The 24,493-nt window shown below is 77.1% G+C and overlaps 19 non-coding genes and 4 pseudogenes across 19 annotated transcripts; all 23 read right to left on the bottom strand.

Moving 5' to 3' along the window:
• Nucleotides 1–632: 632 nt before the first annotated feature.
• On the bottom strand, nucleotides 633–751 carry LOC149745950 (5S ribosomal RNA). The gene has a single exon (XR_016389714.1). It is a non-coding gene; the product is annotated as a 5S ribosomal RNA (ribosomal RNA).
• Nucleotides 752–1,683: 932 nt separating this feature from the next.
• LOC149745949 (5S ribosomal RNA) lies at nucleotides 1,684–1,802 on the bottom strand. Its single transcript, XR_016390121.1, has one exon. It is a non-coding gene; the product is annotated as a 5S ribosomal RNA (ribosomal RNA).
• Nucleotides 1,803–2,734: 932 nt separating this feature from the next.
• On the bottom strand, nucleotides 2,735–2,854 carry LOC149745948 (5S ribosomal RNA). Its single transcript, XR_016390409.1, has one exon. It is a non-coding gene; the product is annotated as a 5S ribosomal RNA (ribosomal RNA).
• Nucleotides 2,855–3,787: 933 nt separating this feature from the next.
• On the bottom strand, nucleotides 3,788–3,907 carry LOC149745947 (5S ribosomal RNA). Its single transcript, XR_016390336.1, has one exon. It is a non-coding gene; the product is annotated as a 5S ribosomal RNA (ribosomal RNA).
• A 933-nt stretch (nucleotides 3,908–4,840) lies between these two features.
• Nucleotides 4,841–4,959, bottom strand: LOC149745946 (5S ribosomal RNA). Its single transcript, XR_016389191.1, has one exon. It is a non-coding gene; the product is annotated as a 5S ribosomal RNA (ribosomal RNA).
• Nucleotides 4,960–5,890: 931 nt separating this feature from the next.
• Nucleotides 5,891–6,010, bottom strand: LOC149745945 (5S ribosomal RNA). Its single transcript, XR_016390335.1, has one exon. It is a non-coding gene; the product is annotated as a 5S ribosomal RNA (ribosomal RNA).
• A 934-nt stretch (nucleotides 6,011–6,944) lies between these two features.
• Nucleotides 6,945–7,064, bottom strand: LOC149745944 (5S ribosomal RNA; annotated as a pseudogene).
• A 934-nt stretch (nucleotides 7,065–7,998) lies between these two features.
• On the bottom strand, nucleotides 7,999–8,116 carry LOC149745943 (5S ribosomal RNA; annotated as a pseudogene).
• Nucleotides 8,117–9,049: 933 nt separating this feature from the next.
• LOC149745942 (5S ribosomal RNA) lies at nucleotides 9,050–9,169 on the bottom strand. The gene has a single exon (XR_016390334.1). It is a non-coding gene; the product is annotated as a 5S ribosomal RNA (ribosomal RNA).
• A 931-nt stretch (nucleotides 9,170–10,100) lies between these two features.
• On the bottom strand, nucleotides 10,101–10,219 carry LOC149745941 (5S ribosomal RNA). The gene has a single exon (XR_016390425.1). It is a non-coding gene; the product is annotated as a 5S ribosomal RNA (ribosomal RNA).
• A 934-nt stretch (nucleotides 10,220–11,153) lies between these two features.
• On the bottom strand, nucleotides 11,154–11,272 carry LOC149745940 (5S ribosomal RNA). The gene has a single exon (XR_016390414.1). It is a non-coding gene; the product is annotated as a 5S ribosomal RNA (ribosomal RNA).
• Nucleotides 11,273–12,206: 934 nt separating this feature from the next.
• LOC149745939 (5S ribosomal RNA) lies at nucleotides 12,207–12,325 on the bottom strand. Its single transcript, XR_016390749.1, has one exon. It is a non-coding gene; the product is annotated as a 5S ribosomal RNA (ribosomal RNA).
• A 933-nt stretch (nucleotides 12,326–13,258) lies between these two features.
• Nucleotides 13,259–13,377, bottom strand: LOC149745938 (5S ribosomal RNA). The gene has a single exon (XR_016389190.1). It is a non-coding gene; the product is annotated as a 5S ribosomal RNA (ribosomal RNA).
• Nucleotides 13,378–14,310: 933 nt separating this feature from the next.
• LOC149745937 (5S ribosomal RNA) lies at nucleotides 14,311–14,430 on the bottom strand. The gene has a single exon (XR_016390408.1). It is a non-coding gene; the product is annotated as a 5S ribosomal RNA (ribosomal RNA).
• A 933-nt stretch (nucleotides 14,431–15,363) lies between these two features.
• On the bottom strand, nucleotides 15,364–15,483 carry LOC149745936 (5S ribosomal RNA). The gene has a single exon (XR_016390333.1). It is a non-coding gene; the product is annotated as a 5S ribosomal RNA (ribosomal RNA).
• A 933-nt stretch (nucleotides 15,484–16,416) lies between these two features.
• On the bottom strand, nucleotides 16,417–16,535 carry LOC149745935 (5S ribosomal RNA). The gene has a single exon (XR_016389189.1). It is a non-coding gene; the product is annotated as a 5S ribosomal RNA (ribosomal RNA).
• Nucleotides 16,536–17,466: 931 nt separating this feature from the next.
• Nucleotides 17,467–17,586, bottom strand: LOC149745934 (5S ribosomal RNA). The gene has a single exon (XR_016390332.1). It is a non-coding gene; the product is annotated as a 5S ribosomal RNA (ribosomal RNA).
• Nucleotides 17,587–18,520: 934 nt separating this feature from the next.
• LOC149745933 (5S ribosomal RNA) lies at nucleotides 18,521–18,640 on the bottom strand (annotated as a pseudogene).
• Nucleotides 18,641–19,574: 934 nt separating this feature from the next.
• Nucleotides 19,575–19,692, bottom strand: LOC149745932 (5S ribosomal RNA; annotated as a pseudogene).
• Nucleotides 19,693–20,625: 933 nt separating this feature from the next.
• On the bottom strand, nucleotides 20,626–20,745 carry LOC149745931 (5S ribosomal RNA). The gene has a single exon (XR_016390331.1). It is a non-coding gene; the product is annotated as a 5S ribosomal RNA (ribosomal RNA).
• Nucleotides 20,746–21,676: 931 nt separating this feature from the next.
• LOC149745930 (5S ribosomal RNA) lies at nucleotides 21,677–21,795 on the bottom strand. The gene has a single exon (XR_016390403.1). It is a non-coding gene; the product is annotated as a 5S ribosomal RNA (ribosomal RNA).
• Nucleotides 21,796–22,729: 934 nt separating this feature from the next.
• Nucleotides 22,730–22,848, bottom strand: LOC149745929 (5S ribosomal RNA). Its single transcript, XR_016390392.1, has one exon. It is a non-coding gene; the product is annotated as a 5S ribosomal RNA (ribosomal RNA).
• A 934-nt stretch (nucleotides 22,849–23,782) lies between these two features.
• On the bottom strand, nucleotides 23,783–23,901 carry LOC149745928 (5S ribosomal RNA). Its single transcript, XR_016390738.1, has one exon. It is a non-coding gene; the product is annotated as a 5S ribosomal RNA (ribosomal RNA).
• Between the last annotated feature and the right edge of the window lie 592 nt (nucleotides 23,902–24,493).

The following is a 24,493-nucleotide window of genomic DNA, read 5'->3' as shown; positions in this document are numbered from 1 at the left end:
GCCCCTGCCCGCCCACGCGGCGCTAGGCGCCGCCCGGCCGCAGCCCGGGCCGGCCCTCCTGCCCGACAGCAGCTGGCCCGAAGCCACTGGGAGCCACCATCGTGTCGCCACGGCCCCTCAGCCCCGGCGAGGCCACCCTTGCCCGCACACCACCCGCCGAGCTCAGGAACCCGCCCCTGGCGGCCGGCAGGCCCGGGGAAGCGGCCCCTGCCCTCGATCCCGCTCCCGCACCCGGCCGCGGCGGCGACACGGCGGGGGGCGGGGCTTTTGCCGGAGGGAGCTGTGGAGGGACACACCCACCGGCACACAGGTGGCGGCCCCGGGGCGGGGCGCCGGTGGGGGCGGCCAGGTGCAGGTCGAGGGGCTCGCTGGCCGAAGGGACGGCAACCGGGCCCGCGGCGGAGCCTGGGTCCGGGCCAGGCACCCCGGGGGCGTCTGGGGTGCGGCTGCCTTCCAGGGCCGCCTTCTGGCCGCCTGGCGGGCCGGGCCGGCGGGGAGCGCCCCCTCTGGCGCGCGCGCCGTGGTGCGAGGGCCCTGAGGAGGCGGGGCCTGCAGCGGAGCCCCGGCGCGGGCGGAGCCGGCGGCCAGCGCCCGCGGGCGAGTTCAAGGAGAAGGCGGAGCGGGAGGCAAAAAGCCTACAGCACCCGGTATTCACAGGCGGTCTCCCATCCAAGTACTAACCAGGCCCGACCCTGCTTAGCTTCCGAGATCAGACGAGATCGGGCGCGTTCAGGGTGGTATGGCCGTAGACGGGACGGGGACGGCGGGCTGCCTCTTGAGGCCCACTTTCGCTGGCGCTTGCGCCTCACCGCCAGCCTGGCGGTCAGCCCGCCCCGGCAGGACCCCGTCGCCCGCCCAGGCAGGGGGAACGGAGGTCTCGGGTACCGGGCGGTGGCGGAGGCGGAGGGTTTGGCCACCCCCTCCCAGCCGAGGGCGGGCGTGACCCAGCGAACCCTTCGGCGCTTGGCGCCCCGCCCAAGATCCGGCCCGTCGCTCACAGGGACGTGGCCCCGGAGGCTTCAGGGCCCGGGGCCCGCGGTCCCTTGGGCATCGCCCCTGCCCGACCACGCGGCGCTAGGCGCCGCCCGGCCGCATCCCGGGCCGGCCCTCCTGCCCGACAGCAGCTGGCCCGAAGCCACTGGGAGCCACCATCGTGTCGCCACGGCCCCACAGCCCCGGCGAGGCCACCCTTGCCCGCACACCACCCGCCGAGCTCAGGAGCCCGCCCCTGGCGGCCGGCAGGCCCGGGGAAGCGGCCCCTGCCCTCGATCCCGCTCCCGCACCCGGCCGCGGCGGCGACACGGCGGGGGCGGGGCTTTTGCCGGAGGGAGCTGTGGAGGGACACACCCACCGGCACACAGGTGGCGGCCCCGGGGCGGGGCGCCGGAGGGGGCGGCCAGGTGCAGGTCGACGGGCTCGCTGGCCGAAGGCACGGCACCCGGGCCCGCGGCGGAGCCTGGGTCCGGGCCAGGCACCCCGGGGGCGTCTGGGGTGCGGCTGCCTTCCAGGGCCGCCTTCTGGCCCCCTGGCGGGCCAGGCCGGCGGGGAGCGCCCCCTCCGGCGCGCGCGCCGTGGTAGGAGGGGCCTGAGGAGGCGGGGCCTGCAGCGGGGCCCCGGCGCGGGCGGAGCCGGCGGCCACCGCCCGCGGGCGAGTTAAAGGAGAAGGCGGAGCGGGAGGCAAAAAGCCTACAGCACCCCGTATTCCCAGGCGGTCTCCCATCCAAGTACTAACCAGGCCCGACCCTGCTTAGCTTCCGAGATCAGACGAGATCGGGCGCGTTCAGGGTGGTATGGCCGTAGACGGGACGGGGACGGCGGGCTGCCTCTTGAGGCCCACTTTCGCTGGCGCTTGCGCCTCACCGCCAGCCTGGCGGTCAGCCCGCCCCGGCAGGACCCCGTCGCCCGCCCAGGCAGGGGGAACGGAGGTCTCGGGTACCGGGCGGTGGCGGAGGCGGAGGATTTGGCCACCCCCTCCCAGCCGAGGGCGGGCGTGACCCAGCGAACCCTTCGGCGCTTGGCGCCCCGCCCAAGATCCGGCCCGTCGCTCACAGGGACGTGGCCCCGTAGGCTTCAGGGCCCGGGGCCCGCGGTCCCTTGGGCATCGCCCCTGACCGCCCACGCGGCGCTAGGCGCCGCCCGGCCGCAGCCCGGGCCGGCCCTCCTGCCCGACAGCAGCTGGCCCGAAGCCACTGGGAGCCACCATCGTGTCGCCACGGCCCCTCAGCCCCGGCGAGGCCACCCTTGCCCGCACACCACCCGCCGAGCTCAGGAGCCCGCCCCTGGCGGCCGGCAGGCCCGGGGAAGCGGCCCCTGCCCTCGATCCCGCTCCCGCACCCGGCCGCGGCGGCGACACGGCGGGGGCGGGGCTTTTGCCGGAGGGAGCTGTGGAGGGACACACCCACCGGCACACAGGTGGCGGCCCCGGGGCGGGGCGCCGGTGGGGGCGGCCAGGTGCAGGTCGAGGGGCTCGCTGGCCGAAGGGACGGCAACCGGGCCCGCGGCGGAGCCTGGGTCCGGGCCAGGCACCCCGGGGGCGTCTGGGGTGCGGCTGCCTTCCAGGGCCGCCTTCTGGCCGCCTGGCGGGCCGGGCCGGCGGGGAGCGCCCCCTCCGGCGCGCGCGCCGTGGTGGGAGGGGCCTGAGGAGGCGGGGCCTGCAGAGGGGCCCCGGCGCGGGCGGAGCCGGCGGCCACCACCCGCGGGCGAGTTAAAGGAGAAGGCGGAGCGGGAGGCAAAATGCCTACAGCACCCGGTATTCCCAGGCGGTCTCCCATCCAAGTACTAACCAGACCCGACCCTGCTTAAGCTTCCGAGATCAGACGAGATCGGGCGCGTTCAGGGTGGTATGGCCGTAGACGGGGGCGGGGACGGCGGGCTGCCTCTTGAGGCCCACTTTCGCTGGCGCTTGCGCCTCACCGCCAGCCTGGCGGTCAGCCCGCCCCGGCAGGACCCCGTCGCCCGCCCAGGCAGGGGGAACGGAGGTCTCGGGTACCGGGCGGTGGCGGAGGCGGAGGGTTTGGCCACCCCCTCCCAGCCGAGGGCGGGCGTGACCCAGCGAACCCTTCGGCGCTTGGCGCCCCGCCCAAGATCCGGCCCGTCGCTCACAGGGACGTGGCCCCGGAGGCTTCAGGGCCCGGGGCCCGCGGTGCCTTGGGCATCGCCCCTGCCCGCCCACGCGGCGCTAGGCGCCGCCCAGCCGCAGCCCGGGCCGGCCCTCCTGCCCGACAGCAGCTTGCCCGAAGCCACTGGGAGCCACCATCGTGTCGCCACGGCCCCTCAGCCCCGGCGAGGCCACCCTTGCCCGCACACCACCCGACGAGCTCAGGAGCCCGCCCCTGGCGGCCGGCAGGCCCGGGGAATCGGCCCCTGCCCTCGATCCCGCTCCCGCACCTGGCCGCGGCGGCGACACGGCGGGGGGCGGGGCTTTTGCCGGAGGGAGCTGTGGAGGGACACACCCACCGGCACACAGGTGGCGGCCCCGGGGCGGGGCGCCGGAGGGGGCGGCCAGGTGCAGGTCGAGGGTCTCGCTGGCCGAAGTGACGGCAACCGGGCCCGCGGCGGAGCCTGGGTCCGGGCCAGGCACCCTGGGGGCGTCTGGGGTGCGGCTGCCTTCCAGGGCCGCCTTCTGGCCGCCTGGCGGGCCGGGCCGGCGGGGAGCGCCCCCTCCGGCGCGTGCGCCGTGGTGGGAGGGGCCTGAGGAGGAGGGGCCTGCAGCGGGGCCCCGGCGCGGGCGGAGCCGGCGGCCACCGCCCGCGGGCGAGTAAAGGAGAAGGCGGAGCGGGAGGCAAAAAGCCTACAGCACCCGGTATTCCCAGGCGGTCTCCCATCCAAGTACTAACCAGGCCCGACCCTGCTTAAGCTTCCGAGATCAGACGAGATCGGGCGCGTTCAGGGTGGTATGGCCGTAGACGGGGGCGGGGACGGCGGGCTGCCTCTTGAGGCCCACTTTCGCTGGTGCTTGCGCCTCACCGCCAGCCTGGCGGTCAGCCCGCCCCGGCAGGACCCCGTCGCCCGCCCAGGCAGGGGGAACGGAGGTCTCGGGTACCGGGCGGTGGCGGAGGCGGAGGGTTTGGCCACCCCCTCCCAGCCGAGGGCGGGCGTGACCCAGCGAACCCTTCGGCGCTTGGCGCCCCGCCCAAGATCCGGCCCGTCGCTCACAGGGACGTGGCCCCGGAGGCTTCAGGGCCCGGGGCCCGCGGTCCCTTGGGCATCGCCCCTGCCAGACCACGCGGCGCTAGGCGCCGCCCGGCCGCATCCCGGGCCGGCCCTCCTGCCCGACAGCAGCTGGCCCGAAGCCACTGGGAGCCACCATCGTGTCGCCACGGCCCCTCAGCCCCGGCGAGGCCACCCTTGCCCGCACACCACCCGCCGAGCTCAGGAGCCCGCCCCTGGCGGCCGGCAGGCCCGGGGAAGCGGCCCCTGCCCTCGATCCCGCTCCCGCGCACGGCCGCGGCGGCGACACGGCGGGGGCGGGGATTTTGCCGGAGGGAGCTGTGGAGGGACACACCCACCGGAACACATGTGGCGGCCCCGGGGCGGGGCGCCGGTGGGGGCGGCCAGGTGCAGGTCGACGGGCTCGCTGGCCGAAGGCACGGCAACCGGGCCCGCGGCGGAGCCTGGGTCCGGGCCAGGCACCCCGGGGGCGTCTGGGGTGCGGCTGCCTTCCAGGGCCGACTTCTGGCCCCCTGGCGGGCCGGGCCGGCGGGGAGCGCCCCCTCCGGCGCGCGCGCCGTGGTGGGAGGGGCCTGAGGAGGCGGGGCCTGCAGCGGGGCCCCGGCGCGGGCGGAGCCGGCGGCCCCCGCCCGCGGGCGAGTTAAAGGAGAAGGCGGAGCGGGAGGCAAAAAGCCTACAGCACCCGGTATTCCCAGGCGGTCTCCCATCCAAGTACTAACCAGGCCCGACCCTGCTTAGCTTCCGAGATCAGACGAGATCGGGCGCGTTCAGGGTGGTATGGCCGTAGACGGGACGGGGACGGCGGGCTGCCTCTTGAGGCCCACTTTCGCTGGCGCTTGCGCCTCACCGCCAGCCTGGCGGTCAGCCCGCCCCGGCAGGATCCCGTCGCCCGCCCAGGCAGGGGGAACGGAGGTCTCGGGTACCGGGCGGTGGCGGAGGCGGAGGGTTTGGCCACCCCCTCCCAGCCGAGGGCGGGCGTGACCCAGCGAACCTTTCGGCGCTTGGCGCCCCGCCCAAGATCCGGCCCGTCGCTCACAGGGACGTGGCCCCGGAGGCTTCAGGGCCCGGGGCCCGCGGTCCCTTGGGCATCGCCCCTGCCCACCCACGCGGCGCTAGGCGCCGCCAGCCGCAGCCCGGGCCGGCCCTCCTGCCCGACAGCAGCTGGCCCGAAACCACTGGGAGCCACCATCGTGTCGCCACGGCCCCTCAACCCCGGCGAGGCCACCCTTGCCCGCACACCACCCGCCGAGCTCAGGAGCCCGCCCCTGGCGGCCGGCAGGCCCGGGGAAGCGGCCCCTGCCCTCGATCCCGCTCCCGCACCCGGCCGCGGCGGCGACACGGCGGGGGGCGGGGCTTTTGCCGGAGGGAGCTGTGGAGGGACACACCCACCGGCACACAGGTGGCGGCCCCGGGGCGGGGCGCCGGTGGGGGCGGCCAGGTGCAGGTCGAGGGGCTCGCTGGCCGAAGGGACGGCAACCGGGCCCGCGGCGGAGCCTGGGTCCGGGCCAGGCACCCTGGGGGCGTCTGTGGTGCGGCTGCCTTCCAGGGCCGCCTTCTGGCCGCCTGGCGGGCCGGGCCGGCGGGGAGCGCCCCCTCCGGCGCGTGCGCCGTGGTGGGAGGGGCCTGAGGAGGAGGGGCCAGCAGCGGGGCCCCGGCGCGGGCGGAGCCGGCGGCCACCGCCCGCGGGTGAGTAAAGGAGAAGGCGGAGCGGGAGGCAAAAAGCCTACAGCACCCGGTATTCCCAGGCGGTCTCCCATCCAAGTACTAACCAGGCCCGACCCTGCTTAAGCTTCCGAGATCAGACGAGATCGGGCGCGTTCAGGGTGGTATGGCCGTAGACGGGGGCGGGGACGGCGGGCTGCCTCTTGAGGCCCACTTTCGCTGGCGCTTGCGCCTCACCGCCAGCCTGGCGGTCAGCCCTCCCCGGCAGGACCCCGTCGCCCGCCCAGGCAGGGGGAACGGAGGTCTCGGGTACCGGGCGGTGGCGGAGGCGGAGGGTTTGGCCACCCCCCCCCAGCCGAGGGCGGGCGTGACCCAGCGAACCCTTCGGCGCTTGGTGCCCCGCCCAAGATCCCGCCCGTCGCTCACAGGGACGTGGCCCCGGAGGCTTCAGGGCCCGGGGCCCGCGGTCCCTTGGGCATCGCCCCTGCCCGCCCACGCGGCGCTAGGCGCCGCCCAGCCGCAGCCCGGGCCGGCCCTCCTGCCCGACAGCAGCTGGCCCGAAGCCACTGGGAGCCACCATCGTGTCGCCACGGCCCCTCAGCCCCGGCGAGGCCACCCTTGCCCGCACACCACCCGCCGGGCTCAGTAGCCCGCCCCTGGCGGCCGGCAGGCCCAGGGAAGCGGCCCCGGCCCTCGATCCCGATCCCGCACCCGGCCGCGGCGGCGACACGGCGAGCGGCGGGGCTTTTCCCGGAGGGAGCTGTGGAGGGACACACCCACCGGCACACAGGTGGCGGCCCCGGGGCGGGGCGCCGGTGGGGGCGGCCAGGTGCAGGTCGAGGGGCTCGCTGGCCGAAGGGACGGCAACCGGGCCCGCGGCGGAGCCTGGGTCCGGGCCAGGCACCCCGGGGGCATCTGGGGTGCGGCTGCCTTCCAGGGCCGCCTTCTGGCCGCCTGGCGGGCCGGGCCGGCGGGGAGCGCCCCCTCCGGCGCGCGCGCCGTGGTGGGAGGGGCCTGAGGAGGCGGGGCCTGCAGCGGGGCCCCGGCGCGGGCGGAGCCGGCGGCCACCACCCGCGGGCGAGTTAAAGGAGAAGGCGGAGCGGGAGGCAAAAACCCTACAGCACCCGGTATTCCCAGGCGGTCTCCCATCCAAGTACTAACCAGACCCGACCCTGCTTAAGCTTCCGAGATCAGACGAGATCGGGCGCGTTCAGGGTGGTATGGCCGTAGACGGGGGCGGGGACGGCGGGCTGCCTCTTGAGGCCCACTTTCGCTGGCGCTTGCGCCTCACCGCCAGCCTGGCGGTCAGCCCGCCCCGGCAGGACCCCGTCGCCCGCCCAGGCAGGGGGAACGGAGGTCTCGGGTCCCGGGCGGTGGCGGAGGCGGAGGGTTTGGCCACCCCCTCCCAGCCGAGGGCGGGCGTGACCCAGCGAACCCTTCGGCGCTTGGCGCCCCGCCCAAGATCCCGCCCGTCGCTCACAGGGACGTGGCCCCGGAGGCTTCAGGGCCCGGGGCCCGCGGTCCCTTGGGCATCGCCCCTGCCCGCCCACGCGGCGCTAGGCGCCGCCCAGCCGCAGCCCGGGCCGGCCCTCCTGCCCGACAGCAGCTGGCCCGAAGCCACTGGGAGCCACCATCGTGTCGCCACGGCCCCTCAGCCCCGGCGAGGCCACCCTTGCCCGCACACCACCCGCCGGGCTCAGTAGCCCGCCCCTGGCGGCCGGCAGGCCCGGGGAAGCGGCCCCGGCCCTCGATCCCGCTCCCGCACCCGGGCGCGGCGGCGACACGGCGGGCGGCGGGGCTTTTCCCGGAGGGAGCTGTGGAGGGACACACCCACCGGCACACAGGTGGCGGCCCCGGGGCGGGGCGCCGGTGGGGGCGGCCAGGTGCAGGTCGAGGGGCTCGCTGGCCGAAGGGACGGCAACCGGGCCCGCGGCGGAGCGTGGGTCCGGGCCAGGCACCCCGGGGGCGTCTGGGGTGCGGCTGCCTTCCAGGGCCGCCTTCTGGCCGCCTGGCGGGCCGGGCCGGCGGGGAGCGCCCCCTCCGGCGCGCGCGCCGTGGTGGGAGGGGCCTGAGGAGGCGGGGCCTGCAGCGGGGCCCCGGCGCGGGCGGAGCCGGCGGCCACCACCCGCGGGCGAGTTAAAGGAGAAGGCGGAGCGGGAGGCAAAAAGCCTACAGCACCCGGTATTCCCAGGCGGTCTCCCATCCAAGTACTAACCAGGCCCGACATTGCTTAGCTTCCGAGATCAGACGAGATCGGGCGCGTTCAGGGTGGTTGGCCGTAGACGGGGGCGGGGACGGCGGGCTGCCTCTTGAGGCCCACTTTCGCTGGCGCTAGCGCCTCACCGCCAGCCTGGCGGTCAGCCCGCCCCGGCAGGACCCCGTCGCCCGCCCAGGCAGGGGGAACGGAGGTCTCGGGTACCGGGCGGTGGCGGAGGCGGAGGGTTTGGCCACCCCCTCCCAGCCGAGGGCGGGCGTGACCCAGCGAACCCTTCGGCGCTTGGCGCCCCGCCCAAGATCCGGCCCGTCGCTCACAGGGACGTGGCCCCGGAGGCTTCAGGGCCCGGGGCCCGCGGTCCCTTGGGCATCGCCCCTGCCCGCCCACGCGGCGCTAGGCGCCGCCCAGCCGCAGCCCGGGCCGGCCCTCCTGCCCGACAGCAGCTGGCCCGAAGCCACTGGGAGCCACCATCGTGTCGCCACGGCCCCTCAGCCCCGGCGAGGCCGCCCTTGCCCGCACACCACCCGACGAGCTCAGGAGCCCGCCCCTGGCGGCCGGCAGGCCCGGGGAATCGGCCCCTGCCCTCGATCCCGCTCCCGCACCTGGCCGCGGCGGCGACACGGCGGGGGGCGGGGCTTTTGCCGGAGGGAGCTGTGGAGGGACACACCCACCGGCACACAGGTGGCGGCCCCGGGGCGGGGCGCCGGAGGGGGCGGCCAGGTGCAGGTCGAGGGGCTCGCTGGCCGAAGTGACGGCAACCGGGCCCGCGGCGGAGCCTGGGTCCGGGCCAGGCACCCTGGGGGCGTCTGGGGTGCGGCTGCCTTCCAGGGCCGCCTTCTGGCCGCCTGGCGGGCCGGGCCGGCGGGGAGCGCCCCCTCCGGCGCGTGCGCCGTGGTGGGAGGGGCCTGAGGAGGAGGGGCCTGCAGCGGGGCCCCGGCGCGGGCGGAGCCGGCGGCCACCGCCCGCGGGCGAGTAAAGGAGAAGGCGGAGCGGGAGGCAAAAAGCCTACAGCACCCGGTATTCCCAGGCGGTCTCCCATCCAAGTACTAACCAGGCCCGACCCTGCTTAAGCTTCCGAGATCAGACGAGATCGGGCGCGTTCAGGGTGGTATGGCCGTAGACGGGGGCGGGGACGGCGGGCTGCCTCTTGAGGCCCACTTTCGCTGGCGCTTGCGCCTCACCGCCAGCCTGGCGGTCAGCCCGCCCCGGCAGGACCCCGTCGCCCGCCCAGGCAGGGGGAACGGAGGTCTCGGGTACCGGGCGGTGGCGGAGGCGGAGGGTTTGGCCACCCCCTCCCAGCCGAGGGCGGGCGTGACCCAGCGAACCCTTCGGCGCTTGGCGCCCCGCCAAGATCCCGCCCGTCGCTCACAGGGACGTGGCCCCGGAGGCTTCAGGGCCCGGGGCCCACGGTCCCTTGGGCATCGCCCCTGCCCGCCCACGCGGCGCTAGGCGCCGCCCAGCCGCAGCCCGGGCCGGCCCTCCTGCCCGACAGCAGCTGGCCCGAAGCCACTGGGAGCCACCATCGTGTCGCCACGGCCCCTCAGCCCCGGCGAGGCCACCCTTGCCCGCACACCACCCGCCGAGCTCAGGAGCCCGCCCCTGGCGGCCGGCAGGCCCGGGGAAGCGGCCCCTGCCCTCGATCCCGCTCCCGCACCCGGCCGCGGCGGCGACACGGCGGGGGCGGGGCTTTTGCCGGAGGGAGCTGTGAGGGACACACCCACCGGCACACAGGTGGCGGCCCCGGGGCGGGGCGCCGGTGGGGGCGGCCAGGTGCAGGTCGAGGGGCTCACTGGCCGAAGGGACGGCAACCGGGCCCGCGGCGGAGCCTGGGTCCGGGCCAGGCACCCCGGGGGCGTCTGGGGTGCGGCTGCCTTCCAGGGCCGCCTTCTGGTCGCCTGGCGGGCCGGGCCGGCGGGGAGCGCCCCCTCCGGCGCGCGCGCCGTGGTGGGAGGGGCCTGAGGAGGCGGGGCCTGCAGCGGGGCCCCGGCGCGGGCGGAGCCGGCGGCCACCGCCCGGGGGCGAGTTAAAGGAGAAGGCGGAGCGGGAGGCAAAAAGCCTACAGCACCCGGTATTCCCAGGCGGTCTCCCATCCAAGTACTAACCAGGCCCGACCCTGCTTAGCTTCCGAGATCAGACGAGATCGGGCGCGTCCAGGGTGGTATGGCCGTAGACAGGGGGGGAGACGGCGGGCTGCCTCTTGAGGCCCACTTTCGCTGGCGCTTGCGCCTCACCGCCAGCCTGGCGGTCAGCCCGCCCCGGCAGGACCCCGTCGCCCGCCCAGGCAGGGGGAACGGAGGTCTCGGGTACCGGGCGGTGGCGGAGGCGGAGGGTTTGGCCACCCCCTCCCAGCCGAGGGCGGGCGTGACCCAGCGAACCCTTCCGCGCTTGGCGCCCCGCCCAAGATCCGGCCCGTCGCTCACAGGGACGTGGCCCCGGAGGCTTCAGGGCCCGGGGCCCGCGGTCCCTTGGGCATCGCCCCTGCCCGCCCACGCGGCGCTAGGCGCCGCCCAGCCGCAGCCCGGGCCGGCCCTCCTGCCCGACAGCAGCTGGCCCGAAGCCACTGGGAGCCACCATCGTGTCGCCACGGCCCCTCAGCCCCGGCGAGGCCACCCTTGCCCGCACACCACCCGCCGGGCTCAGGAGCCCGCCCCTGGCGGCCGGCAGGCCCGGGGAAGCGGCCCCTGCCCTCGATCCCGCTCCCGCACCCGGCCGCGGCGGCGACACGGCGGGGGGCGGGGCTTTTGCCGGAGGGAGCTGTGGAGGGACACACCCACCGGCACACAGGTGGCGGCCCCGGGGCGGGGCGCCGGTGGGGGCGGCCAGGTGCAGGTCGAGGGGCTCGCTGGCCGAAGGGACGGCAACCGGGCCCGCGGCGGAGCCTGGGTCCGGGCCAGGCACCCCGGGGGCGTCTGGGGTGCGGCTGCCTTCCAGGGCCGCCTTCTGGTCGCCTGGCGGGCCGGGCCGGCGGGGAGCGCCCCCTCCGGCGCGCGCGCCGTGGTGGGAGGGGCCTGAGGAGGCGGGGCCTGCCGCGGGGCCCCGGCGCGGGCGGAGCCGGCGGCCACCGCCCGCGGGCGAGTTAAAGGAGAAGGCGGAGCGGGAGGCAAAAAGCCTACAGCACCCGGTATTCCCAGGCGGTCTCCCATCCAAGTACTAACCAGGCCCGACCCTGCTTAGCTTCCGAGATCAGACGAGATCGGGCGCGTCCAGGGTGGTATGGCCGTAGACGGGGGCGGGGACGGCGGGCTGCCTCTTGAGGCCCACTTTCGCTGGCGCTTGCGCCTCACCGCCAGCCTGGCGGTCAGCCCGCCCCGGCAGGACCCCGTCGCCCGCCCAGGCAGGGGGAACGGAGGTCTCGGGTACCGGGCGGTGGCGGAGGCGGAGGGTTTGGCCACCCCCTCCCAGCCGAGGGCGGGCGTGACCCAGCGAACCCTTCGGCGCTTGGCGCCCCGCCCAAGATCCGGCCCGTCGCTCACAGGGACGTGGCCCCGGAGGCTTCAGGGCCCGGGGCCCGCGGTGCCTTGGGCATCGCCCCTGCCCGCCCACGCGGCGCTAGGCGCCGCCCAGCCGCAGCCCGGGCCGGCCCTCCTGCCCGACAGCAGCTGGCCCGAAGCCACTGGGAGCCACCATCGTGTCGCCACGGCCCCTCAGCCCCGGCGAGGCCACCCTTGCCCGCACACCACCCGCCGAGCTCAGGAGCCCGCCCCTGGCGGCCGGCAGGCCCGGGGAAGCGGCCCCTGCCCTCGATCCCGCTCCCGCACCCGGCCGCGGCGGCGACACGGCGGGGGGCGGGGCTTTTGCCGGAGGGAACTGTGGAGGGACACACCCACCGGCACACAGGTGGCGGCCCCGGGGCGGGGCGCCGGTGGGGGCGGCCAGGTGCAGGTCGAGGGGCTCGCTGGCCGAAGGGACGGCAACCGGGCTCGCGGCGGAGCCTGGGTCCGGGCCAGGCACCCCGGGGGCGTCTGGGGTGCGGCTGCCTTCCAGGGCCGCCTTCTGGTCGCCTGGCGGGCCGGGCCGGCGGGGAGCGCCCCCTCCGGCGCGCGCGCCGTGGTGGGAGGGGCCTGAGGAGGCGGGGCCTGCAGCGGGGCCCCGGCGTGGGCGGAGCCGGCGGCCACCGCCCGCGGGCGATTTAAAGGAGAAGGCGGAGCGGGAGGCAAAAAGCCTACAGCACCCGGTATTCCCAGGCGGTCTCCCACCCAAGTACTAACCAGGCCCGACCCTGCTTAGCTTCCGAGATCAGACGAGATCGGGCGCGTTCAGGGTGGTATGGCCGTAGACGGGACGGGGACGGCGGGCTGCCCCTTGAGGCCCACTTTCGCTGGCGCTTGCGCCTCACCGCCAGCCTGGCGGTCAGCCCGCCCCGGCAGGACCCCGTCGCCCGCCCAGGCAGGGGGAACGGAGGTCTCGGGTACCGGGCGGTGGCGGAGGCGGAGGGTTTGGCCACCCCCTCCCAGCCGAGGGCGGGCGTGACCCAGCGAACCCTTCGGCGCTTGGCGCCCCGCCCAAGATCCGGCCCGTCGCTCACAGGGACGTGGCCCCGGAGGCTTCAGGGCCCGGGGCCCGCGGTCCCTTGGGCATCGCCCCTGCCCGCCCACGCGGCGCTAGGCGCCGCCCAGCCGCAGCCCGGGCCGGCCCTCCTGCCCGACAGCAGCTGGCCCGAAGCCACTGGGAGCCACCATCGTGTCGCCACGGCCCCTCAGCCCCGGCGAGGCCACCCTTGCCCGCACACCACCCGCCGGGCTCAGGAGCCCGCCCCTGGCGGCCGGCAGGCCCGGGGAAGCGGCCCCTGCCCTCGATCCCGCTCCCGCACCCGGCCGCGGCGGCGACACGGCGGGGGGCGGGGCTTTTGCCGGAGGGAGCTGTGGAGGGACACACCCACCGGCACACAGGTGGCGGCCCCGGGGCGGGGCGCCGGTGGGGGCGGCCAGGTGCAGGTCGAGGGGCTCGCTGGCCGAAGGGACGGCAACCGGGCCCGCGGCGGAGCCTGGGTCCGGGCCAGGCACCCCGGGGTCGTCTGGGGTGCGGCTGCCTTCCAGGGCCGCCTTCTGGCCGCCTGGCGGGCCGGGCCGGCGGGGAGCGCCCCCTCCGGCGCGCGCGCCGTGGTGGGAGGGGCCTGAGGAGGCGGGGCCTGCAGCGGGGCCCCGGCGCGGGCGGAGCCGGCGGCCACCGCCCGCGGGCGAGTTAAAGGAGAAGGCGGAGCGGGAGGCAAAAAGCCTACAGCACCCGGTATTCCCAGGCGGTCTCCCATCCAAGTACTAACCAGGCCCGACCCTGCTTAGCTTCCGAGATCAGACGAGATCGGGCGCGTTCAGGGTGGTATGGCCGTAGACGGGGGCGGGGACGGCGGGCTGCCTCTTGAGGCCCACTTTCGCTGGCGCTTGCGCCTCATCGCCAGCCTGGCGGTCAGCCCGCCCCGGCAGGACCCCGTCGCCCGCCCAGGCAGGGGGAACGGAGGTCTCGGGTACCGGGCGGTGGCGGAGGCGGAGGATTTGGCCACCCCCTCCCAGCCGAGGGCGGGCGTGACCCAGCGAACCCTTCGGCGCTTGGCGCCCCGCCCAAGATCCGGCCCGTCGCTCACAGGGACGTGGCCCCGTAGGCTTCAGGGCCCGGGGCCCGCGGTCCCTTGGGCATCGCCCCTGACCGCCCACGCGGCGCTAGGCGCCGCCCGGCCGCAGCCCGGGCCGGCCCTCCTGCCCGACAGCAGCTGGCCCGAAGCCACTGGGAGCCACCATCGTGTCGCCACGGCCCCTCAGCCCCGGCGAGGCCACCCTTGCCCGCACACCACCCGCCGAGCTCAGGAGCCCGCCCCTGGCGGCCGGCAGGCCCGGGGAAGCGGCCCCTGCCCTCGATCCCGCTCCCGCACCCGGCCGCGGCGGCGACACGGCGGGGGCGGGGCTTTTGCCGGAGGGAGCTGTGGAGGGACACACCCACCGGCACACAGGTGGCGGCCCCGGGGCGGGGCGCCGGTGGGGGCGGCCAGGTGCAGGTCGAGGGGCTCGCTGGCCGAAGGGACGGCAACCGGGCCCGCGGCGGAGCCTGGGTCCGGGCCAGGCACCCCGGGGGCGTCTGGGGTGCGGCTGCCTTCCAGGGCCGCCTTCTGGCCGCCTGGCGGGCCGGGCCGGCGGGGAGCGCCCCCTCCGGCGCGCGCGCCGTGGTGGGAGGGGCCTGAGGAGGCGGGGCCTGCAGAGGGGCCCCGGCGCGGGCGGAGCCGGCGGCCACCACCCGCGGGCGAGTTAAAGGAGAAGGCGGAGCGGGAGGCAAAATGCCTACAGCACCCGGTATTCCCAGGCGGTCTCCCATCCAAGTACTAACCAGACCCGACCCTGCTTAAGCTTCCGAGATCAGACGAGATCGGGCGCGTTCAGGGTGGTATGGCCGTAGACGGGGGCGGGGACGGCGGGCTGCCTCTTGAGGCCCACTTTCGCTGGCGCTTGCGCCTCACCGCCAGCCTGGCGGTCAGCCCGCCCCGGCAGGACCCCGTCGCCCGCCCAGGCAGGGGGAACGGAGGTCTCGGGTACCGGGCGGTGGCGGAGGCGGAGGGTTTGGCCACCCCCTCCCAGCCGAGGGCGGGCGTGACCCAGCGAACCCTTCGGCGCTTGGCGCCCCGCCCAAGATCCGGCCCGTCGCTCACAGGGACGTGGCCCCGGAGGCTTCAGGGCCCGGGGCCCGCGGTGCCTTGGGCATCGCCCCTGCCCGCCCACGCGGCGCTAGGCGCCGCCCAGCCGCAGCCCGGGCCGGCCCTCCTGCCCGACAGCAGCTTGCCCGAAGCCACTGGGAGCCACCATCGTGTCGCCACGGCCCCTCAGCCCCGGCGAGGCCACCCTTGCCCGCACACCACCCGACGAGCTCAGGAGCCCGCCCCTGGCGGCCGGCAGGCCCGGGGAATCGGCCCCTGCCCTCGATCCCGCTCCCGCACCTGGCCGCGGCGGCGACACGGCGGGGGGCGGGGCTTTTGCCGGAGGGAGCTGTGGAGGGACACACCCACCGGCACACAGGTGGCGGCCCCGGGGCGGGGCGCCGGAGGGGGCGGCCAGGTGCAGGTCGAGGGTCTCGCTGGCCGAAGTGACGGCAACCGGGCCCGCGGCGGAGCCTGGGTCCGGGCCAGGCACCCTGGGGGCGTCTGGGGTGCGGCTGCCTTCCAGGGCCGCCTTCTGGCCGCCTGGCGGGCCGGGCCGGCGGGGAGCGCCCCCTCCGGCGCGTGCGCCCTGGTGGGAGGGGCCTGAGGAGGAGGGGCCTGCAGCGGGGCCCCGGCGCGGGCGGAGCCGGCGGCCACCGCCCGCGGGCGAGTAAAGGAGAAGGCGGAGCGGGAGGCAAAAAGCCTACAGCACCCGGTATTCCCAGGCGGTCTCCCATCCAAGTACTAACCAGGCCCGACCCTGCTTAAGCTTCCGAGATCAGACGAGATCGGGCGCGTTCAGGGTGGTATGGCCGTAGACGGGGGCGGGGACGGCGGGCTGCCTCTTGAGGCCCACTTTCGCTGGTGCTTGCGCCTCACCGCCAGCCTGGCGGTCAGCCCGCCCCGGCAGGAACCCGTCGCCCGCCCAGGCAGGGGGAACGGAGGTCTCGGGTACCGGGCGGTGGCGGAGGCGGAGGGTTTGGCCACCCCCTCCCAGCCGAGGGCGGGCGTGACCCAGCGAACCCTTCGGCGCTTGGCGCCCCGCCCAAGATCCGGCCCGTCGCTCACAGGGACGTGGCCCCGGAGGCTTCAGGGCCCGGGGCCCGCGGTCCCTTGGGCATCGCCCCTGCCAGACCACGCGGCGCTAGGCGCCGCCCGGCCGCATCCCGGGCCGGCCCTCCTGCCCGACAGCAGCTGGCCCGAAGCCACTGGGAGCCACCATCGTGTCGCCACGGCCCCTCAGCCCCGGCGAGGCCACCCTTGCCCGCACACCACCCGCCGAGCTCAGGAGCCCGCCCCTGGCGGCCGGCAGGCCCGGGGAAGCGGCCCCTGCCCTCGATCCCGCTCCCGCGCACGGCCGCGGCGGCGACACGGCGGGGGCGGGGATTTTGCCGGAGGGAGCTGTGGAGGGACACACCCACCGGAACACATGTGGCGGCCCCGGGGCGGGGCGCCGGTGGGGGCGGCCAGGTGCAGGTCGACGGGCTCGCTGGCCGAAGGCACGGCAACCGGGCCCGCGGCGGAGCCTGGGTCCGGGCCAGGCACCCCGGGGGCGTCTGGGGTGCGGCTGCCTTCCAGGGCCGACTTCTGGCCCCCTGGCGGGCCGGGCCGGCGGGGAGCGCCCCCTCCGGCGCGCGCGCCGTGGTGGGAGGGGCCTGAGGAGGCGGGGCCTGCAGCGGGGCCCCGGCGCGGGCGGAGCCGGCGGCCCCCGCCCGCGGGCGAGTTAAAGGAGAAGGCGGAGCGGGAGGCAAAAAGCCTACAGCACCCGGTATTCCCAGGCGGTCTCCCATCCAAGTACTAACCAGGCCCGACCCTGCTTAGCTTCCGAGATCAGACGAGATCGGGCGCGTTCAGGGTGGTATGGCCGTAGACGGGACGGGGACGGCGGGCTGCCTCTTGAGGCCCACTTTCGCTGGCGCTTGCGCCTCACCGCCAGCCTGGCGGTCAGCCCGCCCCGGCAGGATCCCGTCGCCCGCCCAGGCAGGGGGAACGGAGGTCTCGGGTACCGGGCGGTGGCGGAGGCGGAGGGTTTGGCCACCCCCTCCCAGCCGAGGGCGGGCGTGACCCAGCGAACCTTTCGGCGCTTGGCGCCCCGCCCAAGATCCGGCCCGTCGCTCACAGGGACGTGGCCCCGGAGGCTTCAGGGCCCGGGGCCCGCGGTCCCTTGGGCATCGCCCCTGCCCACCCACGCGGCGCTAGGCGCCGCCAGCCGCAGCCCGGGCCGGCCCTCCTGCCCGACAGCAGCTGGCCCGAAACCACTGGGAGCCACCATCGTGTCGCCACGGCCCCTCAACCCCGGCGAGGCCACCCTTGCCCGCACACCACCCGCCGAGCTCAGGAGCCCGCCCCTGGCGGCCGGCAGGCCCGGGGAAGCGGCCCCTGCCCTCGATCCCGCTCCCGCACCCGGCCGCGGCGGCGACACGGCGGGGGGCGGGGCTTTTGCCGGAGGGAGCTGTGGAGGGACACACCCACCGGCACACAGGTGGCGGCCCCGGGGCGGGGCGCCGGTGGGGGCGGCCAGGTGCAGGTCGAGGGGCTCGCTGGCCGAAGGGACGGCAACCGGGCCCGCGGCGGAGCCTGGGTCCGGGCCAGGCACCCTGGGGGCGTCTGTGGTGCGGCTGCCTTCCAGGGCCGCCTTCTGGCCGCCTGGCGGGCCGGGCCGGCGGGGAGCGCCCCCTCCGGCGCGTGCGCCGTGGTGGGAGGGGCCTGAGGAGGAGGGGCCAGCAGCGGGGCCCCGGCGCGGGCGGAGCCGGCGGCCACCGCCCGCGGGTGAGTAAAGGAGAAGGCGGAGCGGGAGGCAAAAAGCCTACAGCACCCGGTATTCCCAGGCGGTCTCCCATCCAAGTACTAACCAGGCCCGACCCTGCTTAAGCTTCCGAGATCAGACGAGATCGGGCGCGTTCAGGGTGGTATGGCCGTAGACGGGGGCGGGGACGGCGGGCTGCCTCTTGAGGCCCACTTTCGCTGGCGCTTGCGCCTCACCGCCAGCCTGGCGGTCAGCCCTCCCCGGCAGGACCCCGTCGCCCGCCCAGGCAGGGGGAACGGAGGTCTCGGGTACCGGGCGGTGGCGGAGGCGGAGGGTTTGGCCACCCCCCCCCAGCCGAGGGCGGGCGTGACCCAGCGAACCCTTCGGCGCTTGGTGCCCCGCCCAAGATCCCGCCCGTCGCTCACAGGGACGTGGCCCCGGAGGCTTCAGGGCCCGGGGCCCGCGGTCCCTTGGGCATCGCCCCTGCCCGCCCACGCGGCGCTAGGCGCCGCCCAGCCGCAGCCCGGGCCGGCCCTCCTGCCCGACAGCAGCTGGCCCGAAGCCACTGGGAGCCACCATCGTGTCGCCACGGCCCCTCAGCCCCGGCGAGGCCACCCTTGCCCGCACACCACCCGCCGGGCTCAGTAGCCCGCCCCTGGCGGCCGGCAGGCCCAGGGAAGCGGCCCCGGCCCTCGATCCCGATCCCGCACCCGGCCGCGGCGGCGACACGGCGAGCGGCGGGGCTTTTCCCGGAGGGAGCTGTGGAGGGACACACCCACCGGCACACAGGTGGCGGCCCCGGGGCGGGGCGCCGGTGGGGGCGGCCAGGTGCAGGTCGAGGGGCTCGCTGGCCGAAGGGACGGCAACCGGGCCCGCGGCGGAGCCTGGGTCCGGGCCAGGCACCCCGGGGGCATCTGGGGTGCGGCTGCCTTCCAGGGCCGCCTTCTGGCCGCCTGGCGGGCCGGGCCGGCGGGGAGCGCCCCCTCCGGCGCGCGCGCCGTGGTGGGAGGGGCCTGAGGAGGCGGGGCCTGCAGCGGGGCCCCGGCGCGGGCGGAGCCGGCGGCCACCACCCGCGGGCGAGTTAAAGGAGAAGGCGGAGCGGGAGGCAAAAACCCTACAGCACCCGGTATTCCCAGGCGGTCTCCCATCCAAGTACTAACCAGACCCGACCCTGCTTAAGCTTCCGAGATCAGACGAGATCGGGCGCGTTCAGGGTGGTATGGCCGTAGACGGGGGCGGGGACGGCGGGCTGCCTCTTGAGGCCCACTTTCGCTGGCGCTTGCGCCTCACCGCCAGCCTGGCGGTCAGCCCGCCCCGGCAGGACCCCGTCGCCCGCCCAGGCAGGGGGAACGGAGGTCTCGGGTCCCGGGCGGTGGCGGAGGCGGAGGGTTTGGCCACCCCCTCCCAGCCGAGGGCGGGCGTGACCCAGCGAACCCTTCGGCGCTTGGCGCCCCGCCCAAGATCCCGCCCGTCGCTCACAGGGACGTGGCCCCGGAGGCTTCAGGGCCCGGGGCCCGCGGTCCCTTGGGCATCGCCCCTGCCCGCCCACGCGGCGCTAGGCGCCGCCCAGCCGCAGCCCGGGCCGGCCCTCCTGCCCGACAGCAGCTGGCCCGAAGCCACTGGGAGCCACCATCGTGTCGCCACGGCCCCTCAGCCCCGGCGAGGCCACCCTTGCCCGCACACCACCCGCCGGGCTCAGTAGCCCGCCCCTGGCGGCCGGCAGGCCCGGGGAAGCGGCCCCGGCCCTCGATCCCGCTCCCGCACCCGGGCGCGGCGGCGACACGGCGGGCGGCGGGGCTTTTCCCGGAGGGAGCTGTGGAGGGACACACCCACCGGCACACAGGTGGCGGCCCCGGGGCGGGGCGCCGGTGGGGGCGGCCAGGTGCAGGTCGAGGGGCTCGCTGGCCGAAGGGACGGCAACCGGGCCCGCGGCGGAGCGTGGGTCCGGGCCAGGCACCCCGGGGGCGTCTGGGGTGCGGCTGCCTTCCAGGGCCGCCTTCTGGCCGCCTGGCGGGCCGGGCCGGCGGGGAGCGCCCCCTCCGGCGCGCGCGCCGTGGTGGGAGGGGCCTGAGGAGGCGGGGCCTGCAGCGGGGCCCCGGCGCGGGCGGAGCCGGCGGCCACCACCCGCGGGCGAGTTAAAGGAGAAGGCGGAGCGGGAGGCAAAAAGCCTACAGCACCCGGTATTCCCAGGCGGTCTCCCATCCAAGTACTAACCAGGCCCGACATTGCTTAGCTTCCGAGATCAGACGAGATCGGGCGCGTTCAGGGTGGTTGGCCGTAGACGGGGGCGGGGACGGCGGGCTGCCTCTTGAGGCCCACTTTCGCTGGCGCTAGCGCCTCACCGCCAGCCTGGCGGTCAGCCCGCCCCGGCAGGACCCCGTCGCCCGCCCAGGCAGGGGGAACGGAGGTCTCGGGTACCGGGCGGTGGCGGAGGCGGAGGGTTTGGCCACCCCCTCCCAGCCGAGGGCGGGCGTGACCCAGCGAACCCTTCGGCGCTTGGCGCCCCGCCCAAGATCCGGCCCGTCGCTCACAGGGACGTGGCCCCGGAGGCTTCAGGGCCCGGGGCCCGCGGTCCCTTGGGCATCGCCCCTGCCCGCCCACGCGGCGCTAGGCGCCGCCCAGCCGCAGCCCGGGCCGGCCCTCCTGCCCGACAGCAGCTGGCCCGAAGCCACTGGGAGCCACCATCGTGTCGCCACGGCCCCTCAGCCCCGGCGAGGCCGCCCTTGCCCGCACACCACCCGACGAGCTCAGGAGCCCGCCCCTGGCGGCCGGCAGGCCCGGGGAATCGGCCCCTGCCCTCGATCCCGCTCCCGCACCTGGCCGCGGCGGCGACACGGCGGGGGGCGGGGCTTTTGCCGGAGGGAGCTGTGGAGGGACACACCCACCGGCACACAGGTGGCGGCCCCGGGGCGGGGCGCCGGAGGGGGCGGCCAGGTGCAGGTCGAGGGGCTCGCTGGCCGAAGTGACGGCAACCGGGCCCGCGGCGGAGCCTGGGTCCGGGCCAGGCACCCTGGGGGCGTCTGGGGTGCGGCTGCCTTCCAGGGCCGCCTTCTGGCCGCCTGGCGGGCCGGGCCGGCGGGGAGCGCCCCCTCCGGCGCGTGCGCCGTGGTGGGAGGGGCCTGAGGAGGAGGGGCCTGCAGCGGGGCCCCGGCGCGGGCGGAGCCGGCGGCCACCGCCCGCGGGCGAGTAAAGGAGAAGGCGGAGCGGGAGGCAAAAAGCCTACAGCACCCGGTATTCCCAGGCGGTCTCCCATCCAAGTACTAACCAGGCCCGACCCTGCTTAAGCTTCCGAGATCAGACGAGATCGGGCGCGTTCAGGGTGGTATGGCCGTAGACGGGGGCGGGGACGGCGGGCTGCCTCTTGAGGCCCACTTTCGCTGGCGCTTGCGCCTCACCGCCAGCCTGGCGGTCAGCCCGCCCCGGCAGGACCCCGTCGCCCGCCCAGGCAGGGGGAACGGAGGTCTCGGGTACCGGGCGGTGGCGGAGGCGGAGGGTTTGGCCACCCCCTCCCAGCCGAGGGCGGGCGTGACCCAGCGAACCCTTCGGCGCTTGGCGCCCCGCCAAGATCCCGCCCGTCGCTCACAGGGACGTGGCCCCGGAGGCTTCAGGGCCCGGGGCCCACGGTCCCTTGGGCATCGCCCCTGCCCGCCCACGCGGCGCTAGGCGCCGCCCAGCCGCAGCCCGGGCCGGCCCTCCTGCCCGACAGCAGCTGGCCCGAAGCCACTGGGAGCCACCATCGTGTCGCCACGGCCCCTCAGCCCCGGCGAGGCCACCCTTGCCCGCACACCACCCGCCGAGCTCAGGAGCCCGCCCCTGGCGGCCGGCAGGCCCGGGGAAGCGGCCCCTGCCCTCGATCCCGCTCCCGCACCCGGCCGCGGCGGCGACACGGCGGGGGCGGGGCTTTTGCCGGAGGGAGCTGTGAGGGACACACCCACCGGCACACAGGTGGCGGCCCCGGGGCGGGGCGCCGGTGGGGGCGGCCAGGTGCAGGTCGAGGGGCTCACTGGCCGAAGGGACGGCAACCGGGCCCGCGGCGGAGCCTGGGTCCGGGCCAGGCACCCCGGGGGCGTCTGGGGTGCGGCTGCCTTCCAGGGCCGCCTTCTGGTCGCCTGGCGGGCCGGGCCGGCGGGGAGCGCCCCCTCCGGCGCGCGCGCCGTGGTGGGAGGGGCCTGAGGAGGCGGGGCCTGCAGCGGGGCCCCGGCGCGGGCGGAGCCGGCGGCCACCGCCCGCGGGCGAGTTAAAGGAGAAGGCGGAGCGGGAGGCAAAAAGCCTACAGCACCCGGTATTCCCAGGCGGTCTCCCATCCAAGTACTAACCAGGCCCGACCCTGCTTAGCTTCCGAGATCAGACGAGATCGGGCGCGTCCAGGGTGGTATGGCCGTAGACAGGGGGGGAGACGGCGGGCTGCCTCTTGAGGCCCACTTTCGCTGGCGCTTGCGCCTCACCGCCAGCCTGGCGGTCAGCCCGCCCCGGCAGGACCCCGTCGCCCGCCCAGGCAGGGGGAACGGAGGTCTCGGGTACCGGGCGGTGGCGGAGGCGGAGGGTTTGGCCACCCCCTCCCAGCCGAGGGCGGGCGTGACCCAGCGAACCCTTCCGCGCTTGGCGCCCCGCCCAAGATCCGGCCCGTCGCTCACAGGGACGTGGCCCCGGAGGCTTCAGGGCCCGGGGCCCGCGGTCCCTTGGGCATCGCCCCTGCCCGCCCACGCGGCGCTAGGCGCCGCCCAGCCGCAGCCCGGGCCGGCCCTCCTGCCCGACAGCAGCTGGCCCGAAGCCACTGGGAGCCACCATCGTGTCGCCACGGCCCCTCAGCCCCGGCGAGGCCACCCTTGCCCGCACACCACCCGCCGGGCTCAGGAGCCCGCCCCTGGCGGCCGGCAGGCCCGGGGAAGCGGCCCCTGCCCTCGATCCCGCTCCCGCACCCGGCCGCGGCGGCGACACGGCGGGGGGCGGGGCTTTTGCCGGAGGGAGCTGTGGAGGGACACACCCACCGGCACACAGGTGGCGGCCCCGGGGCGGGGCGCCGGTGGGGGCGGCCAGGTGCAGGTCGAGGGGCTCGCTGGCCGAAGGGACGGCAACCGGGCCCGCGGCGGAGCCTGGGTCCGGGCCAGGCACCCCGGGGGCGTCTGGGGTGCGGCTGCCTTCCAGGGCCGCCTTCTGGTCGCCTGGCGGGCCGGGCCGGCGGGGAGCGCCCCCTCCGGCGCGCGCGCCGTGGTGGGAGGGGCCTGAGGAGGCGGGGCCTGCCGCGGGGCCCCGGCGCGGGCGGAGCCGGCGGCCACCGCCCGCGGGCGAGTTAAAGGAGAAGGCGGAGCGGGAGGCAAAAAGCCTACAGCACCCGGTATTCCCAGGCGGTCTCCCATCCAAGTACTAACCAGGCCCGACCCTGCTTAGCTTCCGAGATCAGACGAGATCGGGCGCGTCCAGGGTGGTATGGCCGTAGACGGGGGCGGGGACGGCGGGCTGCCTCTTGAGGCCCACTTTCGCTGGCGCTTGCGCCTCACCGCCAGCCTGGCGGTCAGCCCGCCCCGGCAGGACCCCGTCGCCCGCCCAGGCAGGGGGAACGGAGGTCTCGGGTACCGGGCGGTGGCGGAGGCGGAGGGTTTGGCCACCCCCTCCCAGCCGAGGGCGGGCGTGACCCAGCGAACCCTTCGGCGCTTGGCGCCCCGCCCAAGATCCGGCCCGTCGCTCACAGGGACGTGGCCCCGGAGGCTTCAGGGCCCGGGGCCCGCGGTGCCTTGGGCATCGCCCCTGCCCGCCCACGCGGCGCTAGGCGCCGCCCAGCCGCAGCCCGGGCCGGCCCTCCTGCCCGACAGCAGCTGGCCCGAAGCCACTGGGAGCCACCATCGTGTCGCCACGGCCCCTCAGCCCCGGCGAGGCCACCCTTGCCCGCACACCACCCGCCGAGCTCAGGAGCCCGCCCCTGGCGGCCGGCAGGCCCGGGGAAGCGGCCCCTGCCCTCGATCCCGCTCCCGCACCCGGCCGCGGCGGCGACACGGCGGGGGGCGGGGCTTTTGCCGGAGGGAACTGTGGAGGGACACACCCACCGGCACACAGGTGGCGGCCCCGGGGCGGGGCGCCGGTGGGGGCGGCCAGGTGCAGGTCGAGGGGCTCGCTGGCCGAAGGGACGGCAACCGGGCTCGCGGCGGAGCCTGGGTCCGGGCCAGGCACCCCGGGGGCGTCTGGGGTGCGGCTGCCTTCCAGGGCCGCCTTCTGGTCGCCTGGCGGGCCGGGCCGGCGGGGAGCGCCCCCTCCGGCGCGCGCGCCGTGGTGGGAGGGGCCTGAGGAGGCGGGGCCTGCAGCGGGGCCCCGGCGTGGGCGGAGCCGGCGGCCACCGCCCGCGGGCGATTTAAAGGAGAAGGCGGAGCGGGAGGCAAAAAGCCTACAGCACCCGGTATTCCCAGGCGGTCTCCCACCCAAGTACTAACCAGGCCCGACCCTGCTTAGCTTCCGAGATCAGACGAGATCGGGCGCGTTCAGGGTGGTATGGCCGTAGACGGGACGGGGACGGCGGGCTGCCCCTTGAGGCCCACTTTCGCTGGCGCTTGCGCCTCACCGCCAGCCTGGCGGTCAGCCCGCCCCGGCAGGACCCCGTCGCCCGCCCAGGCAGGGGGAACGGAGGTCTCGGGTACCGGGCGGTGGCGGAGGCGGAGGGTTTGGCCACCCCCTCCCAGCCGAGGGCGGGCGTGACCCAGCGAACCCTTCGGCGCTTGGCGCCCCGCCCAAGATCCGGCCCGTCGCTCACAGGGACGTGGCCCCGGAGGCTTCAGGGCCCGGGGCCCGCGGTCCCTTGGGCATCGCCCCTGCCCGCCCACGCGGCGCTAGGCGCCGCCCAGCCGCAGCCCGGGCCGGCCCTCCTGCCCGACAGCAGCTGGCCCGAAGCCACTGGGAGCCACCATCGTGTCGCCACGGCCCCTCAGCCCCGGCGAGGCCACCCTTGCCCGCACACCACCCGCCGGGCTCAGGAGCCCGCCCCTGGCGGCCGGCAGGCCCGGGGAAGCGGCCCCTGCCCTCGATCCCGCTCCCGCACCCGGCCGCGGCGGCGACACGGCGGGGGGCGGGGCTTTTGCCGGAGGGAGCTGTGGAGGGA

This window comes from Delphinapterus leucas, chromosome 19 (assembly GCF_059928025.1).
Source record: "Delphinapterus leucas isolate spDelLeu-1000000601 "Yukka" chromosome 19, BTC_Dleu_Yukka2, whole genome shotgun sequence".
In the NCBI taxonomy this organism is placed as follows: domain Eukaryota; kingdom Metazoa; phylum Chordata; class Mammalia; order Artiodactyla; family Monodontidae; genus Delphinapterus; species Delphinapterus leucas.
Note: the sequence above shows the minus strand (reverse complement) of the source record. Positions and strands in the feature narration are given on the sequence as shown.